General features: G+C 42.5%; 1 pseudogene; it reads right to left on the reverse strand.

Annotated features, from left to right (window-relative positions):
- Positions 1-8,719: 8,719 nt before the first annotated feature.
- Positions 8,720-21,791, reverse strand: LOC147425792 (uncharacterized; annotated as a pseudogene).
- Between the last annotated feature and the right edge of the window lie 1,482 nt (positions 21,792-23,273).

A 23,273-nucleotide genomic window follows, 5' to 3' on the forward strand; every position in this document is an offset into this window, starting at 1 on the left:
TTATCAGGATCAGCCTCAATGCCATTTTCTGACACCATATGGCTCAATAGTTTCACCCTTGGCTGTGCTAGATGAAATTTCTTTGGATTAAGTTGTCCTCCACATTCATCATATCGAGCCAATACCATTTGCAACTTCTCATGGTGTTCAACCCTACTGCTGTAGACACAGAAGTCATCCATGAAAGGTTTAACACAACTACCAATGAATGGTTCCAATACCCGATTTTCTCTCTCTTGATAGAAAGATGGTCCATTTGACAACCCAAACGGCAATATTGTGTAGCAATAGTAGCCCCATGGCGTAATAAAAGTTGTCTTTGTGCGGTCTTTAAGAGAAATCTTCAATTGAAAATAGCTTGAAAAACCATCACACACACTGTACCTCTCATAACCTGCCACTGAATCCAAGATCTGATCAATGAATGGAAGAGGATATGGTTTCTTCTTAGTGGCTGCAATTAAGGGTTTACAATCTACACAAATCCTCCACTTTCCATCCTTCTTTGGACTGACCACTACTGGACTCACCCATTCTGTGGTCTCCACTGTAACTATAAACCCTGCCTTCAATAACTTGTCCACCTCTTCTCGCAAGGCTTCCATTTGCTCTCGACGCATACTTCTTAGACTTTGACGCACTGGCTTAGCACCTTCTTTCAGCTCTATATGCATCTCTTCACCCTTGAACCCTCTGATCTCTTCATATGAGGTAATGAACAAATCAGGAAAACTAGCCAGCATGTGCAAATATATCTCCTTCTCCATAGCTGAGAGGTCTCCACTGATCATTTGTGTCATCAATTCCTGCTTCTTTGACAATTCAACCTTCGTTTGCATCAGCCCTTCAATCACTTCATAAGGCCCTTCACTCTCATCTTCAACTTCATTCGCAAATGCAACTAAACCAAACTCCTGAATTCCTTTGTCCATCAAAATAAATGCAACATCAGCATCCTCATCACTGCTGGTAGTGCTATCACTGTCCTCATCTGTCACCGTGGAATAGTCTTCATCACTAGACTCATCCTCATCTTCATAAATCTCCTCTAATCGTTTCCTTGTGTCCATATTATAAAGCTTCTTGGTACCTGTCTTTTCATAGAGGCTAATCGTACCATGTCGCCAATCTTGAATAGCTCCCACTACACGTAACCATGGTCTGCCCTGTATAATAGGATATGCTCCCAACCCTGCTGGCATCACATGAAAATCAACCACTTCCTTTGCATCATATGCTTCCACTTCTAAGCTCTTTACAACACCCAAACATTTTAATTTCTGATGGTTTGCCAATCTGATCCGGAAACCTGACACCCCAGACACTGTAAGACCCATCTTCTCAACGCATGAGTGTGTTATGACGCATATTTGGGCTCCACCATCCACATAACCTTGTCCAAAATTTTTTCTTTTGTGCCACACATCTACTATTGGACAAATGTCTGGTAGCTCATCAATCGCCAACACCTTCACTGAACCTCTCTCTGGCTCTTTCTCTATTGGGTTAACCATCCTCTTCCACTGTCGCTTTAGCTTAGGCACCATCTCTATAAGCTGCCCAAAAGTAACATCGGCTTTCCTGCTTGTCAGATCCTCCTTCAAGTCATAGCTTAATTGCCCATCCCCTAGTGGAAAATCTGAAACATGAAACTTGCGATGAGCCCTCCTTTTTCTCTTGGCCTTGACATCCTCACCTTCATGGCTCTTTCCCTTCTTCTTGCTAGGACCTGGGGCACTTCTTCCTTCCTTTTCCTCTGTGGTCCTCTTCCAATAGGCATCACTAATGTATCCTCTAGCTTTGATGCCTTCTCCAAGGTGACTACACTTAGCACTTTTGTTTTTCCCTTTTCCTCCTGGGTTAATCCAGTGGTTCCTTCATCTCCCTTAATTTCGATGCCATAATCATTTGACCTAGTTAACACCTGTCTTGGCAATGGATACATGTCTCCCCTCATCCTTGGTGGCTTATCACATTGCGGACTGATGTGACCCAACTCTCCATAATTGTAACATGTGGGCGTCTACCTCCAAAACCTACCATTGCTTTGTCCACCACCATTCCTAGGCCTTTCATAAGAAATCTTTCAAAGAGATGGTTCGGCCCTTATGTGGTTAAGCATGTACATGGAAATTCAACTTATACCTTGCATGAGTTGGATGAGTTGGATGGTACAGAAATGAAGATTCCCATTGCCAGGAAAAGAATTAAATTGTTCAAAAGAAGAAGCGATAAAGATCCCTTTGTCTCACAAGAAAGTCCAAATAAAGGCTCTGATGAACATGTTATGGATGAGTATGAAGAAAGAGATGATGATGCACTGGACTTCGCTACAAGTGATGATAAAATCGATATGTATGTTGACTTAAATGAGGACTGAACTTGCAAAAGCTATGTGTGGCACATGCCAGAGGATGTGCAGATTTAGAGGGGGTGGATGTCATGCCATGGCACATGCATAATTTGAAACTAAATTATCTACCTCACTCTCAATTATTTTGCTATGTGGGACCAAATGCTATTATGTACATAGCGTGATATATGTGAAAATAGATGCCACGGTTGCAACTCTGTATATACCTTGCGGGGATAGTGAGGCCCTCGATGTGGCACTATGGAATTCTTTTTTACATAAATATATTCCTATTTTGCTTTATAAATGTAAAAATATCAAGTGTATTGAATTGGCACGCTCGTGCGATCTTGACCAAAAATAGCAGGTTTCATGCGCGGGCGAAAGAGATGCATCTAGAGTGCTTTGAAAGTTGTAAAATGAGGTTCAAGAGGAAATTTAATCCCAATGGGATTTTTCCATAATTTTAGGGATTTTTCCCAGCTCGTTTGGGCATTTTACGGGGAAAAAAGTGCATTTTTGGGCTAAAACTGACCAAAAATGGTAAAAAATGACCCAAAAATGGCTCAAAATGCCACATCATTCATGGTGCCGTGAATATGAGAAGTAAGGGAGAATTTTAGAACATGAATATCAGCACTACAAGATCCTCTCTGAAGGGATACAAAGCCTGCACCTAAGGTATGCTAGTGCGGTCCCGTGCTGTTCCAACCCTATATTCAAGGTTGTGAGGCCACCAATTAGGGTTTCCCCTCTTCAAATAACCACTTGGGAATGAATAATGAAGTTCTGAAGCTTACATGAAATGGATACAAAGGATAATTGAAGCGTTTGTGTAGGGGTTTTATCAGGGCGAAAGAGCATTCGAACTGTGTAATTGGAAGAGGGCTACACCAAATCATTACACACACAAGAGTTTGAGTTGATTTTGGTTCTTTTTCAAAGATAATATTTCATGGATGGAGTTTTCTTCTTTTTTAGTGCGTTTTTGGCTTCAAATCATCTACGCCTTGCTTGATTTTGTTGCGAACTCTCACAGTCAGAGGCCCGACGCTTTCCTAGCCACACTCCGCACTTCTTGACACCGTCGCGTTTGTGTCCTATTTTCGAGTGTGTGGATGATTGAATGAGAGATTTCTCTTTTCAATTTTGCACTTGGGAGAGTGTATGGAAGTTCTAAGGTCTCCATGGATGTGTGTGTGCGAGGAATTGAGGGAAGAAGGTGCGCCTTTCTGCAAGACTATGTGACCCTGTATCGGTGCCATTAGGGTTTGCGCTACTCCAAAGAGTCCAACAGAGTGGAGTTTGGTGAAGGCTTTGGAATGTTTTGAGAGAGGCCTTTTGTGGCTGGAGTTTTTTATATTTTTATTGTTTTTCTTGTATATTTTGGTCACCATCAAGTGTGATTTCAAGTGTTAAGTAAATTCTTTGTGTTGTGTTGAGTTGTCTAGGTGTGTGAGTGTGCACACTGCGTCTTTTTCTCCATCATCCTTTGGCAATCCTGTTGGGGAGTGGAAATTTTCCGGTTGTGCACCCAGGTGAAGGAGGAATCCCAATCCTCGAGTGAGTACTTCCGAGCGCACAAGAAACCGAGTGAGCGCATACAATGAAAAAGACTTGATCAAGACATCAATCATTACTCTATAGAGGATAGTGTAGCAAAGTAAATAAAAAACCCAACATAACCCTGGCACAACCCCCGTAAGGTTCAACCAAGATGTGGGGTATTTTTTGCAACCCCAAAAACATGGTGCGGCAACCCCATGCATAATATCATGTGAGCCATCATTAATGAATCATACATACCTGGTTCAATTCTTCTAATTGCCCATACCGTCTTTGTTGCAACCTGTACTTCGGTCCAATATTCTGTGTATCCCTATGTGCAGATGCATATCCTCTTCCACCAATGGGTTCAATGACTGTAACAGACTCATGCTTATAGCACCTATCCTCCTCCAATACCACACTTACGTCCACAAAGATTAGCTATCCTCCTCCAATATCACACTTACCTCCACAAAGATTAGCCTCTTCTTCTTCACAACTTTCTCTCTTATATTTGACATATTCATCTCTTGACTTTGCAAACCCATTTTTTCCATCACAATAATTTTTAACTAGTTTTGTAAAAATCTAAGAGGAACTTTTCCTTCTCGTCTTGCTCTCAAGCGGCATTTTTTGCTTCAAGGACTTCCCACACGTGTGTGTGTGTGTGTGTGAGAGAGAGAGAGAGAGAGAGAGAGAGAGAGAGAGAGAGAGAGAGAGAGAGAGAGAGAGAGAGAGAGAGAGAGAGAGAGAGAGAGAGAGAGACTATGAGGCACAACAAGGTGAGTACAAATCTCATGATGCGATTCCATTCACGAGGTATGTCCTGACGATTCAATGAAAATCGTCAAAAGGAAGAATCTTATGCCTATGCCTTTGTGAAGATTAATGTCTCGCTTGCTCCTGGTGCCCACGTTTTATATAGCCACTCATGCATGGTCCATGTTTGTCCCGACACCTACATTTTATATAACAACTCTCTCTCTCTCTCTCTCTCTCTCTCTCTCTCTCTCTCTCTCTCTCTCTCTCTCTCTCTCTCTCTCTCTCTCTCTGTGGTCGATGTATGCAGAGCGACGGAAGCCAGGACTAGTTGCAAAGGGTATGCCTTTCTCCAAATCAATGTTCGAGAAAAATCATTTTTCCAAACATACAAAATTCCTTACCTTGAATTTAGCAAGAGAAAACTTTAGAAAATTAGGTTTATTTGTGGCCTTTTACACTTGGCATTTTTTACTAAGTAGATATTGTTGTATCGTAGTCACACTCAAGTAGTACAACTTTTGAATATTAAGGGGACAAGACCTACTGGACATACCCTTAGTCCATCCGTTTTTATTACACAAAATCTTGATAAATCCCAATTGCATGGTTGAATTGATGCGGAGCTCCCTTGCAGCAATGGAGTTCGATCTTGATACCTCATGCCACGGAAAGGCTCTTCAAAATCTAGAGCTAAGCTAGTCTAGCGCAAATCCATAGCTGCTGCATACAATACACGCTCACTTAAAGAAAAACTCATCACAAGCCACTTGAAACCTTGCTGTACATAGTCCAGCATATGGCACATGCCACCATGCTTCATACCCTCAGTCGCTAGCTTCTCCAGATTGTTCATTTGTCCCCAGCTCGCCATCCTATAGCCTCCCCTTCTTCACTATAGTCTGCGTATCCAATCGGCAACACCTCTAGGCTCTCTCTCATGGTAGAGAGAGACAAAATCGTTCAAATTAGTAAGCTCGATGTCACAAAAGAGAGAGAGAGAGAGAGAGAGTGAGAGAGAGAGAGAGAGAGAGAGAGAGAGAGAGAGAGAGATTCTAGACTTCTATCTCCCTTGCATCAAAAGTCCGACTCCCTTGCGACCTTGTTCTCACACATCCATCTACAACACTCTTCCTGCGAGGCGCCAATCTGTAGCACTCCATTTGAGCTCTAAGATCTCACAGTCAAGTGGAGAATAGCCTTGCATATAAACCTCGCAACCTGCCTCCCAACCCACTGCATACTTCCCCCTTCCTGCACGCCTATCGACCTACCTCCCAAGCCGCGCGTTTCATGATTCCCCCTTCCTGCGATTGTGATTCCACTGAGCTCCCATCTCCGTCTCCTTCCCGCCCTAAGAAAAACACACAGACGCACGCGCACAGACACACAGTTTTTAGCGACGAGCTTGCTTCATATACAGATATCGAAAATGCGGCATCACGACAGGGCTTATCGTTGCAAGGGTGGTGTATTGCAGGAGGAGGCAAGGAGGTCAGAAGGCGGAGAGGGTGACTATAGGATTAAGAGAGTCGACGACGACGAAGCAGGCAACGATTTCAAAAAATAAAGTATTGTCAAGTTTTTGAAAAATTGTTTTTTGGGAGACTCTTTACGACCGTGCGCTGGCGCGTGCTCCTTGCAATAGAAAAAGTTTGATCTCGGCCCCTTTTTTCTCCAAGCTACCAAAGGAGTGTTCGGGAAAAATGTGTCTCAGTATAATAAGTTTTCAATTTCAAAAATGCCAGTCGAAGGCAAGGAAAAGGGAGAACTTCCATCCCAAAATAGAGAAAATTTCAAAAATGCCGGTTGAAGGCAAGGAAAAGGGAGAAATTCCGCCCCACAATAGAGAAAATTAGTGTAAAACCCGAAAAATAAACCTAATTTTCTAAGATTTCCTCTTGGAAAATTCAAGAAAGGGAATTTTGTATGTTTGGAAAAATGATTTTTGTTACAGTGTACAAAAACAACACATTCCCCAAAATGTAACACCTCGAAAAGTTTGAATATACCTACTTTTGTTGGAGGGTCGTGTGCACGCCGGCATGCGGTCCTTGCAGCAAGTAATCACGTACGGAAAAATTTGATTCTCGCCCTTTCTATAGAGTACTTGGTGCAAAGTTTGACACCGACGAGCTCGTCCATCCTCGTTGTAGGTTCTTTCCTCTCTCTCTCTCTCTCTCTCTCTCTCTCTCTCTCTCTCTCTCTCTCTCTCTCTCTCTCTCTCAACCCACTTCAGTCCAAATGCTAAGCGCTCAGTGAAGAGAAAGAGCCCCTGGAAAATGCCGCTACAGAGGAAGGTGATGATGCAAGACCTGCAATTGAGGAGGAAGAGACAAGTGCCACATCATCAAGCTTGATGCCCTTGCTGCCAGTAGCGGCAAGGAGAATAAGAATGTTCTCATTGACCTAAAGGCCAATTAGCTATACCAATTTGATAAGGACGATGACCAGTGGAAAGAGAGAGGTATGAGGTAGGTAAAGCTACTCCAGCATAAGAAGACCAAAAAAGTTCGATTGGTCATGAAATCTATGCAAATCACACAATCGTTCCCTCTATAAGCTACTTGTAGGAACATCAGGGTAGTGACAAGGCTTGGGTGTGGCATGCCTCTGATTTTGTAGAAGGAGAGTTGAAAGGTGAAATTTTTTGCATTTTCTTTGTTGGGAGTGTGGAAAACGCTCAAGCATTTAGAAAAAGCTTTTGGGGCTGCTCAAAAGGAGATGCCAGGCACCCCAAGGAGGTGGGCGAGTTTCTTGAGGGGCTAAAAGTTGGTGACAAGCAGGCAAAGAGTGAATAAGTGAAGGAGGAACTTTGCCACTGGACATCCTTACTCGGGCCATGACACCCAGCCTCGATGGAGAGTTACTCGGGCCATCATTGAGTACTACCATGATTGCGATGATGCCCAGCTACATGACATGCACTGACTGGAGATGGAGATTGTATCGCTAATCGTGCAAGATACGTAGAGAAAAACAATGAACAATGTAGCAGTGATGCCTATATATGAGTCCCTCACCTTGCGTGATGCTGAGGTGGAACCACGTTGCAATGTGCAGCATCAATGCTTGTTAGGCCCAATGCTTTGCGACATTGCAAAGGTAGACAATACCTGAACACCTTTCACTTATACATGAAATGAAATATAAAATTAAGAGTAAACATAGCACACCATGGGTAGATGCCATTTAGATATTCACTCGGGTTTTAGTTCGCTCGAGAAATCTCGCTCGGGCGATGGTAAGACTCTAGGTGAAGCAGTTTTGCCGTGAAGTTTGAGCTTCATTGAAGAAAAGTGGTGATTTGGTTGAGGTGCAACAATTCAACTTTTGTGGAGTTACACTACAAGAGGTTGTGTGCACTTGTGACGCTATTAGCGACACAAATACATTGGATTTTATAATCCCCGGTGTTGCTAAGACCGTCGCTATGAGCGTCGATACGGGAACGTCGCTATGAGGGTCGCTATCTGCGTCGCTATATAGCGATGCAGATAGCGATGCTCATAGCGACCCTCATAGGAACGCTTACAGGTTTTCTATACCGACGCTCCAGATCCTTATATAGCGACGCTTATAGCGACGCCCGAGAGTAAATTTTTTTGGTGGCAGGGCATTGAATACCTGGCCACCCATCAACCATATTGAATGTTCCAATAATAGGGTAAACCTAAATGAATCCAAGATAAGCTCATATTGACCTTTGAAAGAAAGTGCAAGCTTAGATATACACCCAAAGTAGTCACTCACAAGACAATATAACCATTAACTCCATCATCCATAGTATTGTTTGTAGAATAAAGATACAAAACTTACAAAAGTAAATTAATGAATTAAATCCATAACAATTGTAGACATCATAGGCAAAATCAGTTGATTGTTAATTAAACTTTGCAAATGTAAATAGTTACAACACCATTGTCACTAGTCAAAAAATATACATGGTTTTTCAATAGTTACACAAAGACGTGTACACATCATCTCATGATACATATGCTATGAAAAAAGGAAACTAATGCTATATCTAGCTACTAGCTATGACTAGACTAACATCGTCTAATCAGACGTCTCATCACATCCAAGCGGCATATCTGTCGGATTCTGCAAAAAAAAACAATAAGATAGCTTTTTGTAAGTATAAATATATTATTTACAAAACAATACAACAAATAGAAAAGAGTAAACCATAATACTAACCATGCCGTCACAAGAACTCAAAATGTCCGTCAGAGCATTTAAGCCCTTTCTACATGCGTACTCGCGTTCATACGGTGTGGAGTCACGTCCTGTCATTGGCCACTGCCAAAACATATAAAGAATCCATTCTGTTGGAATTTAAAAACCCCTAAACCGTAAGCTATCAAACCTAAAGATAAATGCAAAAACACTTACAAAATCGGCCTCAAATGATGCCCACCCGCCGCTCCCCAAGTGGTGCGAGCTCCCTGTCTCTACTCCCGCTTTGGCTGCCTCCTTTTGTTGCTTCCACTTGTTAGGATTCTCGCGTGCTGCTTTCTTCACATTCTTTCAATCTTATTTGGTCAGCCAATCTGGTCTGCTCCACCTATGCTTTATTGCCTTTTGCACTTCAGAACGCTTGTGCTTGCTTTCGGAGCTTCATCGGGTCTTCATTGAAACGGTCATCCCGTGTTGAAACGGAAAACCCGTCATGAAGTATGCTGATGACTCTGTCTTTTAAATCACTTGGTACTTCACTCTAGGTGTTTAGCATGTAGTTTCTAAACACCTAAGAGCAAAGACCGCGCATGCGCAAGATCACCTTCTTGCCGTCATCATCCATGATGATGCTGCCACTGAAGTCGACAAAGTAAGGCAAGCCCTCTCACCGGTGACGAGTGAACCTGGGTGTCTCGGCAGGGGTCTCTAGCAGCGTGTTGATGGGGGTACGGACGTCATGTGTCTCCACCAGATTCTGGGCCTCGAACCGAGGAGTGTCGACTGGGGTGGCTCCTAGAGGAGTAGGTAGTGGTGTGTAGCTGCTAGAAATAGTCAACCACGCAAAACCTGGCGTAGATGGCAATGTTGTGGTTGGTGTGGGGGTGGGCAAAGAAGGGGAGGGTAAAGAGCCTTGTTGAACACGAGGCGATGTCGAGGCATTGGCGGCAGCATCCCCGCAACAACCGCCGCCGCCATCACTAGAGCGCCGGTGCCTAGACAAGTGTGAAGATCATCTTGACACCGAAGTTTTGGAGCGTGCTAAATGTTCCGAAGCTGAGGGAGACGAGGACGGAGTAGGAACGTGTGATGGTGCATCATAGCGATGATGCTCTACGTACCACTGTCTCTGCTTGGGTGACAAAGAAGAAAGAAACTGCTCATCATAACATTTAAACTTAATATTGAATGAATGGAGTAGAAAACATGGAAAAGTAGATAGATAGAAAGAGAGAGAGAGAGAGAGAGAGAGAGAGAGAGAGAGAGAGAGGGAGGGGGAGGGATTCTTATGTAGAGAGTTTTCGTTGAATTTCTGTGAATTTGTAAATGCACTACGCTCCGGGTGCGATGGAGACTGAAGTTGCAATCACGAAGGAAGTCCGTATCTGCTCATAGATGTTTCTTGCCCCACCACTAAATCTAGTTGATCAGGTCAAAGAGACGCTAAGAAGCAGTAGTAGTGCTTCTTAGCGTCTCTTTCACCACTAAATCTAGTTGATCGAGTGAAAGAGACGTTAAGAAGCAGTAGTAGTGCTTCTTAGCGTCTCTTTCACCAGATCAATTAGATCTAGCGGTGGGATGAGCTGCATCTATGAGCAAAGACAGATCACTCCCGTCGCGATTGCAGCTTCAGTCTCCATCCCACTCGGAGTGTAGTGCTCATCATCCGTGCTTGTGAGAATATACCTAAAGTATATATGACTGGAGTGGATGCAAAGACCATTAAATACAGTGACGCAATGACGCATATAAACAGTAATGGACGCAAAGACAATTAAATACAATGACGCAATGACGCCAATTTTTTTATAAAACAGAGCAAAATTGTTCAAATACAATATTTATGGCTTTAAGAGGTCTCTCTCTCATCCTTGCATAGCTTAGCATAAATTCCTATATCTATATAGAGCTCTCCGTTTAGACAGATGTCCTCCGTTTTATTTTGTAGATCCTCTGCATACACCCCATAGAGAGTAGCATCTTGATGCTCTTCTGGGACCACCTCAACAGCTTCTGACTGAGCATCATCTCCGATCTCCTCCATTGATGCCGTTGTGATTGGCACATGGTAGCCTTCATACATTCGTGCACTACGAGGGGCTACCTCTATGACGTACCACCAGTATGATGCAGACTTTGTAGGATGAAATATCACCTGCCGTTTAAACATAACTTACATGAGATCTTCCAAGCACATAACTATTAAAATGGGATGTTAACTATTTACATACTTACTTGCTCACAATCCTTGGGTAGTACGAAAGTGTCTCTTAGGTTAGTACATTTCTTAGTTGAATCCACCCTCAAGAAAACCAGACTCTCCTCTATGCATAGTAGCATTGCGACCCTCCATGATTATCTTGAACCATTGCACGTCGAACAAGTCGACAAAAAATCCTCTATAATCGATCCTCAAAATCTCTTGTAGCGTGCCGAAGTAAGTGAGTTCCGCCACCACAGGATCTGCATCAGAGGATCATCGTTGACTAGACTGTTCAAATTTTGCCATGATTCCACAATCTTGAGTAAAACACTTTTTGTCGATCCGTTCCACCCTAAAATGTCGACCTTTACACCATGCTATTGTGTATGACTTATACTACAACGAACAAAGATTATGAGTGGCAATTCAAGCATCTAGAAAGTCACTAGTCGTGCATTGCAAACTTACCTTGGTCACGCAACCCGGAGAGTAATCCCACTCTTCCTCAGCCACTTCTTCACCACACTCTTGTGTGCTTTTCAATCGGTTGTGCAACCATCTTAAGCTCATGAATGTTGGTAGGCTCTCCAGACCCATTGGATAGTGCATCGGTGGTCGTCTTCCCCGTCTCCACTCAATTCGTGCCCTTTGTCCCTCTTGCTTTGCATCCTTATATTGTGACATCCACTTTTGCATCACTGGATTGTGAAGCATGCAAAATCGGTTGATTTTAGCCTCTATATCTTCTGTCATCTTCTTCTCAACACCGAGATTTAACATGACAATCCCAGATATGCGCTCATCATCTATGGTTTTCCATAGCGTGTCCCGGGCTTTATCAAATCCGTCTAGCCACTCTCCAATGTACACTAGGGACTCTGATACCAGCCAACCTTCTACCATGCTACCCTCCGGATGTGCCTTCTGATGCATATATCACTTGAGTGTTTTCATCAAACGTTCTAAAAAGAACATCCATCTAGAATGTACTGTGCCATCTATTTCCACCTCATCAACTATGTTAAAAAGAAGATGCACCTGAATGGTTAGCATGGTAGTAGGGAAATGTTTCTCAAACATGCACACAACCTTCGCAGCGTTTAGTTTGGTGAATGGTATGGAGTCTACATTGATCTCCTTTTGTGAGATACATTGCACCAACTTCCCAAGTTTGTAGATTGTGTTACGGACGTCAAGAGACAAACATCCCTCAAAATGATATTAAAGTCCACACACAAATTTGTTACACAATTCCCACTATGAACATACCTAACACATTTTATGCTAGTCATGTGACTTCAAACCGGTAAGCTTTCCTTCTTTAGTAAAACATGTTCGGAGCAAGTGCATTATGCCAGTGGGGGTCCCCAAAGATCAAATGGTCTCTTTTACTTTGCGTTCTTGGGCTCCTATGAAAATCCATGGTGCTTTAGGGAGTTTTATAGATCCATTGGACGTTGTTTGCGGCCAATATTGCTCCATACGATCCACATTTCTAAGGTCAACCCTGGCTCCCAAAGTATCTTTCTTTCCGGTCAGATGGTCCCATAGTAGATTACCCACATTCTTGAATATGTGCATTGGATGAGCAAGTGATTGATCATGATTCGGGTCCAGTATGGTAACTCGTATCATAGAGATAGTCTCTTCATCCCTGGGGGCAATCCGTCATCACACATCTCTTTATACTCTAACCATGCTTGTGCAGACATCCTCAATGGCTCTCTTCCCAAAAATTCATCGCATAACACATGATTCTCTGGAAGATACTCTTCATGACCTTCGTAGATTTACTTCTTGAATGAGGGCGCCCTACGTGCATTCAGTCTAGGTCCACATGTGACACATGCTCTGTATCCGCTTGTTTGAAGCCCTGCATGTATACACATGATAATAGATAAGCTTCAAAAAAACCAAGATTTATAGTGTTTGAGTAAGGAGTGTAAATCACCTGAGCATTTTGTTAGTCCGGGATAGTCATGCATGGTCCACATTAGAATGCCTCTCATCAAAGCATTCTGTCAACCTATGTGTTGGCTCATATCCACCACTTCTATGCCAATTCACAATTGTTGTATCTCTTCCAATAGTGGAAAAAGATACACATCCATATTCTTCACTTTATATTTCCCCAACACAATCAAGCTTAGCCAAGGTGCCCCTTCTTCGTAGTCAACCACGGGGGAATGTTGTAGTTGACGATGACAACGGGCCATACAATGTAAGATGTTGATCTTTGACCAAATGAATTTACGCCATCCATAGCCAGGCCTAAGTGCAAATTTCAAGCTTCCCTGGAAAAATCTGACCATGTTTCATCTATATGTTTCCAGGCTGCGGAATCTGCAGGAATCCGTAGCACACCATCCGAAGATTTATTCTCCTCATGCCATGATGCTAGGGTGGCCATGGAATTACATTCGAACAAATTCTTGATGCGAGGAAGAAGAGGAAAATGTCGCAAAATCTTTTGCGGAATTTTTGTTCCGTGGAGATCTACTCGATATCTCTTGGAATCACATTTTGGACACTTCTCCATGTCTATGTATTCCACTCTAAAAAGAATGCAATCGTTAGGACAAGCATGGATCGAATTGTAATCCATCCCAAGTTTCGAAAAGTGTTTCTTGCTTCCTCTCAAGAATTTGGCATCACATTATCAACTGGCAGTATGTGCTCTTTGAGCAATCTATATCTAGAGTTTTTTATTAAAGTACACTAATTGTAGTAGATCATCTAAAAAGCGTTGTGATGCTAGTGTCACTCCATCCACACTTTGGCTTCATGTTGAGAAGAAACAGGAGCGCCTTCAATCTAAACACACGTGCTCCATTATACAATGGCGTATCGGCTTCACTTTTCATATCATCATAGATACACCTTTCTGAATCCATGATCGTCTCGATCATTTCATCGATCTCGGGCTCAAACATTGCCTCGTTGGGAATGTGGTCTGTATGATCATCACCCAAGCTATCAAAGGCTACATCTTGTGGCCTCTTATATGTTGCTTGACCAAAGCACCTGCAAACACGTCTATTGGTTGCAAGATTGCTACCTGTTGGCCAGCGTCAGAGTCCAACGAGCTATAATTGGCAACAATTCGATCTATAATAGATGGATCAGAATCACAAAATTTGTGAACGTGCTGCAAAGAAATGCGTCTTGTCCATCGCACAGCATGATCTCATTGATTACAAGGACATAAGATCATCGTTGAAAGATAGGTGTTGCAGTTGGACGGCCCCACATCCTCGTCACTACTCATAATGAGGGTAAAAACATTATAACCTAGACAACAAATTTAATCTTCTATTGGCATTCTTTGTCTTTTATCTCTCTCTCTCTCTCTCTCTCTCTCTCTCTCTCTCTCTCTCTCTCTCTCTCTCTCTCTCTCTCTCTCTCTTTGTTCACACTGTAAACTACCTCACATTCTCTAGTCATGTCCAATCCCCACACACCTCAGTCTAGAGATGCATGGAGATCAGAACCACTGGGTTGTAATCTCGTCTTTATTGGTCAATACCTATATTTGTGGGTAAAAGAAATCTACACACCCACGTCTACATGATACTGCATGTAGTGGACAAAACCCCTTTGCCTCTTCTATAGCTGTAGCATTTCAGAGCATCTTAACATCTTTTCACATTAGATCTTTGTCTGTAGCATGCAGGTATGTCATTCTTGCAATGTAGTTGATGCCTGCTCAAAGCACTTATTTCTTACTCTATATTTGATGGGCTGTGGTGTGTGTGTGACCCTTGGAATCGTCATCTTGCATCACTAATTTCTGTGTAGGCTCAATTTGCTCTTCCATTGGCTAATCATGACAGCTTATTGTATGGTAGTAGCAGTCAGACATGTAGGTGGAATTGCTGGTCCGCATGGACTGTCGAGGCTGTAAGCGCAGGAAATTTTCTCATGTAGGAAAACGGAGTCTTTTTCAGTGTTTTTCATATGAGCAAGTGTTTTTCATACAATGCTTACCATCATGAGCGCAACTTCATTTCCATGCACTAAAATCTTACATAAATCTAAAAAAAGCTAGTTCATCGAACATAAATTTAGATCTAATTTAATCTTAAACTCAAAATAAACCTAAATCTAATCTAATATAACCTAAATCTAAATCTAACATAAATAAACCTAAATCTAATCTAATCTAACTTCTATAAACCTAAATCTAAAGTAACGTAAGTCTACATCTAACCTAATCTTTAACGTCTCTTGGGATAGTTTCCTATGATGTTAAAACTCTCTTCTTCTTGTGTGTGTGTGTGTGTGTGGGTGTGCGTGTGTGCCAATAAAAAGAGGAAAATGGGATAACCTTTCTATCACCCAAGTGTGGTAGATTGGTTATGCCATTTCCCTCTTGAATAACGGGTCTTGAGTTCAACTCCTCATTGGCTAGATCTTTAAGGTCTCTCAAATTAGTTTCCAACGATGTTAAATTAAACTTCCTTCTTCTCGGGTATGTGTGTGTGGGTCTATGTGCATGCCAATAAAAGGAGGAAAATGGTATAACCTTTCTATCACCCAAGTGTGATAGATTGGTTATGCCATTTCCCTCTTCAATAACAGGTCTTGAGTTCAACTCCTCGTCGAGTACATCTTTAAGGTCTCTTGGGATAGTTTCCTACGATTTTAAAACTCTCTTCTTCTTCTTATTTTCTCTCTTTCTGTCTCTCTCTCTCTCTCTCTCTCTCTCTCTCTCTCTCTCTCTCTCTCTCTCTCTCTCTCTCTCTCTCAAAAACACAATGTGCTCAAAGAGGAAGGAGAGCCAGGTATCCTCCTTCCCTTTCCACAAAGGGGAGTAAGCTCAAAGCTTTGCGGAAAGCTTCAAGCTTCGACAAAGACTGTGTGAAAAGATCTGCAAGGTTGTCCTGTGTTGGCACATAAGCCAAGCTGATCTCTCCTGCTGAGAGCCTCTCCCTGACATAGTGGTAATGCACCTCAATGTTCTTTGTGCGAGCATGAAAAACTCGGCTCCTTCCAACTACCAATGTGCTCTGACTGTCAGTGTAGATAGTGTTGGCAGTGTCGTGTCCAACACCCAAATCACCATAAGGAGTCTGAGCCATACACACTCAATCGTAGCTGTGAAGACTACCCTGTACTCAGCCTCACAACTCGAAGTGGCCACAGTAGGTTGCTTAATGCTCAACCATGATATACATGAACTGCCAAGCATGAAACAATAACCACTTTTGGACACTCGCATGTCAAAACAACCAGCCCAATCTGATTCCAAAAAAGCATGGCAATGATCCCCCCTTGGGATAAAACAAGCCAAGATGTAAAGTTCCACTAAGGTAGAGGAAAATCCTCTTGATAGCATGCCAATGCTTAGACCCTGGGCTATGCATAAATCTGCTGACCTGTGAGACTGAAAACTGAATATCTAGCCTCGTGTTGCATACATAAATGAGGCAGCCAACAGTAGTTTGGTAAAGAGTGAAATCAGCAGGATCTCCAACATCATGTAGACTCAACTTCAAACCTGTTTCCATGGGAGTGGCAATAGGTTTACGATCCTCAAGTCCAAACTTAGATAGCAATGTCTCTATGTAACTTTCCTAACAGAAGGCAATACCACCATCACACTACTTAAACTAAATTCCCAAATAATGATGCAACAGCCCCAAATCTTTCATCTTGAAAGTAGCATTCAAATCAGCCTTAAAAGTAGCAATATGTTTCTCATTTGGTCCAGTGATCAACAAATCATCTACATAAAGAACCACAATGAGAAGTACATCACCCTCACACTTTACATACAATGTGCTTTCTGTTGGACTATTACAAAAGCCTTGTTTGACCAAATGAGTGTCAACTTTCTCATACCAAGCACGAGGAGATTGCTTCAACCCATACAAAGCCTTGTTACATTTGCACACTTTGTCCTCTTGTCCTTTCACGACAAAACTGCGAGGCTACGTTACATAAACTTCCTCAAATATGTCACCATTCAAGAAAGCAGTAACAATGTCTGATTGATGTACATCCCAATCAAAATGAGCTACCAATGCACATAGAAAACGCACAGTAGTCATACAACAAGTGGAAGAAAAAGTCTCTTCATAATCTATGCCTTTTTTTGTGCATAACCCTTTGCAACAAGTCGAGACTTATGGCGATCAACCTCACCATCCGGCTTACGTTTCAGCTTGTAAACCCACTTTGTACCAATGGCCTTTTTGCCAGGAGGAAAATCACATAAAGTGCATGTGTCATTTTCTATAAGTGCATCATATTCTGATTGCATGGCAGCCATCCAATTTTCTGATCATCAAAATTTCCAAACGAAATGCTTCCAGAAGAAGCATTGGGAATAGAAGTTTTGCCACTCGCAATAGAACCATAAGAAGTGGTTGCATTGCTGTTACCACCCTTTCTTTGAGAAGCAATAAAAGTGTGTTCAATTGCACGCTCTCTAGTCCTATTTTTTTCTAGAAAGTGACTCTTGCAACAACAATGTGCATAATGCATCAAACTTGATAGCTTCAGGATTTCCTTGGGTCATTAGTCTCCAAGTACTAGCAAAAATCTGGTAAGAATCTAGTAAGGCATCAAGAACACTCTGCACAAGGGAACTATCTGCAATCACTTCACCTGTAGAAATAAGTTGCTCATGGATATTCTTGACACTAGCAAGGAAAGTGTCCATATCATCTTCCTCATGCATAATCTTCGACTCAGCACTTTACGCAGTCTTTTTAGCATCATTGCAACTTGCATAAATACCTGCCAAAATATCCCAATCTTGTTTTGCAAATTTTGCTGAACGGATGTGAGAAACCATGGTGCACTTCACAGACAGTGCAATCAATGCATGAGCCTGTGCATCCTTTACATCCCAACAAGCTTGTTCTGCCGTAGGCAAAACAACTCGAATAGCAACAATCCTTGTAGAAAGACCTGCAACATCCTCAACATCGCCTACATCCTTAGAACCAGAACGTACATCAATGCCCTGCACAATGTTCCAGACACCCTTTGACACAAGAACATGTTGCATCATATAAGACCACATAGGGTAGTTGTCCCCATCCAACTTGTCCTCAACAGCAAACATCTTGAACACATATGTGTTGTTGTCAGCCATGGTAAATGCCTGTTATAGGAGAGAAATAGGAGAAAAAGTGCCCAAAAATAGGAGAAACAGAGCGGAAACAACACGTGCTATATAGCACAAACCGCAGAAGAATATGAGGCACCTATTATGCAGAAAACATCAATGACAGAAACACAATGATGAAATAGCATGTGCAATACTGCCTGTAGTGGAAACGGAGGCCGAAATGACCCTCAATATTTGTTGAGTTGCGAACGCTTGCCAAACCTCACTGAAATCCAAGAAAGTGAGCAGGCGTGTGCTAGAGCAGCTGGCGACTAAGCCCTGGAGGATGCAACCTGCTCTGATACCAATTGTTTAAATTAGGGTTGCACAGAAACACACACAGCTTGGAGAAGATGAAGGAAGCTCAAGGCACACAGTAGAGAGTGTGTTACTTAGTATGCAATGAAAATATAAAAAGCCCTAGAGTGATGGGCATGTATACAATGCTCGGGGGAAAGAACCTCCTAAAGAGGGAAAAAATGCCCCGGCGGTCCTAGTGTATTCACACACATCACTACCACATGTATATGGTAACACTTCGAATTGATGGCGTATAGTCGGCCAGTGTTCACAAGGAAGGAGGATGTGAAGGATTGGATTGCGTACTTTGAGTTGCATACGCTTGGTATGCATATTGTGAATTGTGGGACGAATATCTAACCTCACCATCCTATCTTATTGCAGTATTAGGGAGAATCACGATTAAATTGTCAATCCATGGGATGAAGCTGACTCCACTAGTGCATAGAGGCTACAAGAGGTTGTCAATCTCTTTGGAAAACAACTAACAATTCGCATCTAATCCAAGCTACACTCAAGTGACTAAAATTACTAAAAGCCAATCGCTCATTGGCAAACAAATCACATTCTTTATAGCATCAAATGACATCCAAACGCAACGAAACTTCTAGGATATGTTTATAAGACCTAATCACACATGCTTATGATCTCAAACCCACTTTAGGTCAAGTTTCAAAATCGCGATTATTAATAGCAGTGGATTTTTTACTTAGTCGTTGTCGACCCAGAATGCATCTAAATGCTTAGCAATGGTGCCCCAATGCCTTGCCTATGCTTAGTTTTTTATTTGAAAGTGTAAATTCCTAGTTATGATGAAATTAGGCCGCGGGTCGATGATGCCAAAAACTATGGTCTACGGAGCTTAGCACTCCTTATTCAGGGAGATGAGCTACAGGACACTGAGTTTGTCGACGACTCAGCATTGTACTTAGATGGCCAAGAGGCCAACCTTCACAAGTGTGAGCAGGCTCTGGAGACCTTCTGTTGTGCATCGGGCACACTGATAAACTGAAGAAAGACAGTGGCTTTCTCAGTTGGTAGTGCTCATGTGCTCGATTGGATGCCAGGAGAGGGTTTTAGGTGGATTCCCCCAGAGACTGCAATTCAATACTTGGGCTATCAGGTGGGTTTGGGCTTGTCTCCTGAGCAGCAGATTTCTCCCCTTCTCCTGTCTATCACGATAAAGTTGTTACATTGGAGCTCAATACAACTTTCTTTGGCTGGCAGAGTAATAGTTTCCAACCAGGTGTTGTTGGGGACTATGTGAATACCGTTATGCGTTTACATTAATGCATAGAACTCTTACCTGCGGTTTCAATGCAACAAACGTGACTGCAATGTGATAACTGGGGAGGGAATAGGAAGCGCCAGAAGGAGAGAAGTAAGCGCCGTTCGCTCTTGCTGTGTATTTCATTATCCAAAAACTTACAAAAATTGGCTTTTATACCTTAGCTAAGGTTTTTGGTGGTCAAAACTAATAATTTGAGAGTTCTACCAAAGGTGGGTAATGACAGGTTGATACAATCTGGAAGCTTGTAGCCCCAACTCATTAATTACAGAGTTTATCCGAGAAAATAGCCGAGAAAATAGAAGCTACAATATTCCTGATTTATCAAAATGTGTTTTACAATGAGAAATCCAAAAAATCGTATTCATGTTAGCTTGTTGCTAACATTCCTCCCCTCCTCGCCTATGTTGTCCCTTGACATAACTTTATGGGCTAAAATAGTCTTTGGGCTGGCGGGCTGGAGAGGCGGTCATTAAGCACGTTCAGTGCCTTTTGGTATCTGATTTTCCTTTCTTTATCTAGCACTTGCAAAAACTGCATGGTTACTCTGTTCTTCAGCTCCACCACCACTGAGTAGCCTACAAACCTGGATGTGAGGTTGTTGATCACTGGATGTGAGGTTGTTGATCATCATTGGCACAAATATCTTCGTTCGCCAAGTGAAGAATCCCGTGTAGAATGCTTCCTCAAACGCCAACATATTGTGTGAAGGTAGAAACATGCATCTGGCGTAGAAGCCATAAAGGAATTATTCGGAAGGTTGGACACTGAGATCATAGCACAAACCTTTATTACCCTCAAGGAATGACATCCACGGGGCGCCTGCTTGCTCTAGCTCATGAAATACTTCGATGCAAGTGAGCAGCATTCTGCAGATTTTATATAACATTGCACAGGATAGATCAGGTAGACTCTTGAAGAATGACATGGTGCCCTTTAGGGTTTTAACCATGTATTCCTCTGTGGCCGGTCCCTTTTCTAGAGCTGGAAATCTTGGGTAGTTCAGCTAGGTTGGCCGCTTCTTTGTTAGTGGTTCATGCGCTTGCCAAGTCCTTACTCTTGGTACAAGATAGAAAGTGGGATCTTTTTGTAGCGTTGTAGGTGCTCTTGTGAACAAAATCAAGTACGTTGGGTTTTTATTTAGTCAACTCAACCTCCACTTCAGGTGGTCTTTATCTGCACCATCTATTTGCATGTCTGCATAAAGCCTTTCTTTAACCTGTAGTAACTGCACTTTTATCAGAGGGTATGGTAGGGACTGTTGGTGCCATTATGCATTGATTTGATTGGGAGTGAGTTGAGTGACATTGACGGAATGAAGTACTCTAAACTCCCAATCCATCACTACCTTCCACTGCTCATCCACCTCTTGTGTGATGTTTTCTTTCAGTGCGTCTTCTTCAGCTTTTGAGAGATGGACCATGGGCACGGTGTCTGCATCTGTAATGTTTACCTAGAAATCATTCTCACCACTCAGTTATGCTATGGAGTGTGTCTCCAATTCAGCAAATGACACTGAGGGTATATCTATTTGCGACTACTCTAAAGTGCCTTCCTCCTATTGTATCTCCGGCTTTCCATCTTTCAGCAACAACTGGTTAACTCTTTTAAGGTCATCTATCTCCCTCAGCAACTCTTCTTCTCTTTGGACCCACATCAAGGCTAGGTCCCTGCGCTGAGATTGTTCCATCTTTAACTCCAGCTCAAGGTCTTTGTTCTTTTTCTCTAAAGCTTTGTACACTTCATATGTCCCTTTGATCGAGGCTACGACTGGATTCTCTCTTATTTGCCGTCGTAAGAGAATTGCTTGATCATTTATTCTTTGTTCGAAGTATTGTAAAGAAGCGTTGGCTACATTCAATTGCACCTGAATATTCTGAGCTGAGAGGGTGGTCGTTAGAAGTTCGTGTGTAACTTTCCTCAGTTGTTCATCCTTGGCTTTACATGCATCTGATAACTTTGTAAGCAGGTCACCTAACTCTTCCATCTCCTTTTGCTGTCTATCTTTAGCTAGCTGATGTTGTTCAACTTCAGCTTTCATTTCCTGCACTTTCCTCTAAAGATCGGTGATGACTTTCATTCTGTCTTCTAAATCTCCTTGGAGAGCATCAATCACCATCTCTAACTCCTTGGCCTTTGTGCTATGTCCAAATGCTACTGATCGGAGTCTCTCTGTCATATCCTGCATTTGCCTTGCATATTCATTTACTTTCAGGATTAATTTGTCATTGGACTACAAGTCTTCCTATCTCGCTAGCTAGGTTGATGTGCTTGCAGCCTCTTGTGTGTCTCGGTTGTGTCGTGGCTGTTGGTTCTTATTGCCCTTGAGGCTGTGTCTGGCCTTCTTTTGCCTTGTCTTCCTGAGGCTTTGTGGATGTCTCGGATGTTTCTTGATGTGTGTAGGTAGAAGGTGTTAACTCGGATGTTTCTTGATGTGTGGAGGTAGAAGGTGTTGGCTTGGATCTTGTTGTGTACTCTTTTGCAATACTTGTTTCCTGTTGGGCAAATTCGTCTATCTTTTGCTGTTCAGGCTCTTGTGCAGATTCGATTGCTTTCTCTTGTTCTGGCTCCGCTTCTTTCTCTTTTTGTTGCTCTTGTGTAGCAGTAGCCTCTTGTGTAGATTCTTCTGCTTCCTTTGATTCAGGTTTTGTCTCTTTAGTGGGCTTGGCTTCTTTAGTTGGCTCTTTTGCGGTTTCTTTACCTGCTGCTGCAGGTGATGGTGGTGGGCTTGTCATAGGATTGTCTTGCTGTTCAGTAGGCGGTGAAGTGGGTTGGGGAGATTTGTAACCTTGTTCGTGGTGTACCTCTTCCGTTGCCGCTTCCTCGACTTGTCTCTAGTCCTCTGCCTCTTTTGCTTTTCTTGATTCTTCCTAGGCTTCTTTGAGCTTCAGGGCTTCTCCTTCTTGATACATTTTTTCTAAAGATTCTATGGGATCTTCATCCTCTTTTCTCGTGTGATGCTTTGTCCTTGCGCCTTTAAGTCCACTTGGCACCCATTTTTTCGGGTCCTTTCCTTGTGCTTGTCGGTTGCACTCGTAGGCATGTTTTTCTCTTTCAAAACAGGCTTGCTTTTTCACAGACTCTTCTTGGTGTGCAACCATAGTTTTTCTCTTCATGTCTTCTCTTCTTGCCCTCTTTTCCTCATTATTTGAGTTGTCGCTGTTGTGTCTTTCCGAAGAGCTTTCAACTGACTCTTCATCATATCTATAGGATCTCTTGGTTGATCTTGTAGCTCAAGGAGATGGTTTTGCTGACAGTATCCACGTGTTTTTGTCAGGGGCAGGTGGTAGGTTGTTGACCATGCCGATGGCATGGTACACAATCTTTGTCAAGACTTCTAGAGCACCCAAGTACATAATCTTTCCTTCTTCCTTTATGCATTTCAGAGTGGTCAAGACATATTGGGCATGGTCCACCGGTTGCTTGGTTGTTGACTTGAGAACTTGTGTGAAAGTGGTGGCAGTCGTGTGATTTGGCGTGGTGTACCTTGGTGGCCTTTTTGCCAGGAAGTGGAAATACTGGT

Source organism: Adiantum capillus-veneris, chromosome 25 (genome assembly GCF_014529385.1).
Source record: "Adiantum capillus-veneris isolate H3 chromosome 25, ASM1452938v2, whole genome shotgun sequence".
Lineage (NCBI taxonomy): Eukaryota > Viridiplantae > Streptophyta > Polypodiopsida > Polypodiales > Pteridaceae > Adiantum > Adiantum capillus-veneris.